We start from the raw sequence: 433 nt of genomic DNA on the forward strand, positions 1-433 counted from the left end.
TTCTTTTTTTCAGAGAGAGAGGAAGAGAAGACAGAAGAGAGAGAAAGGAGATAGGTGGTGGTGGTAGTAGTAGTAGTAGTAGTAGTAGTAGTAGTAGTAGTAGTAGTAGTAGTAGTAGTAGTAGTAGTCATTGTGTGGGCCCTCTCTCTCTCTCTCTCTCTCTCTCTCTCTCTCTCTCTCTCTCTCTCTCTCTCTCTCTCTCTCTCTCTCTCTCAGCCCCACAGTATGCTTACAAACCCACAGTCACCCCCCACAGCCAACCCCCACCCCTTTATATGTGTGTGTGTACTCTTCAATAAAGGTATATGGTAACTGCTATTTTATTGACCTAGAGAGAGAGAGAGAATGATGAAAACAAAAGATGATAAATGATAAAGAAAAAAATTAAAATGGAGAGAGAGAGAGAGAGAGAGAGAGAGAGAGAGAGAGGAGT

The 433-nt window shown here is 42.3% G+C and overlaps 1 protein-coding gene across 1 annotated transcript in view; it reads left to right on the forward strand.

Moving 5' to 3' along the window:
• The window catches only part of LOC135097912 (uncharacterized), a 21278-nt gene extending 20966 nt beyond the window's left edge, over window positions 1-312 (forward strand). The window contains exon 9 of the mRNA XM_064000037.1: window positions 14-312. The gene's annotated coding sequence lies outside the window, so the exon portion shown is untranslated. The remainder of the gene's footprint in view (window positions 1-13) is intronic.
• The last annotated feature ends 121 nt before the right edge of the window (window positions 313-433 follow it).

The sequence above is a fragment of the Scylla paramamosain genome, unplaced genomic scaffold, assembly GCF_035594125.1.
Source record: "Scylla paramamosain isolate STU-SP2022 unplaced genomic scaffold, ASM3559412v1 Contig36, whole genome shotgun sequence".
NCBI lineage: Eukaryota > Metazoa > Arthropoda > Malacostraca > Decapoda > Portunidae > Scylla > Scylla paramamosain.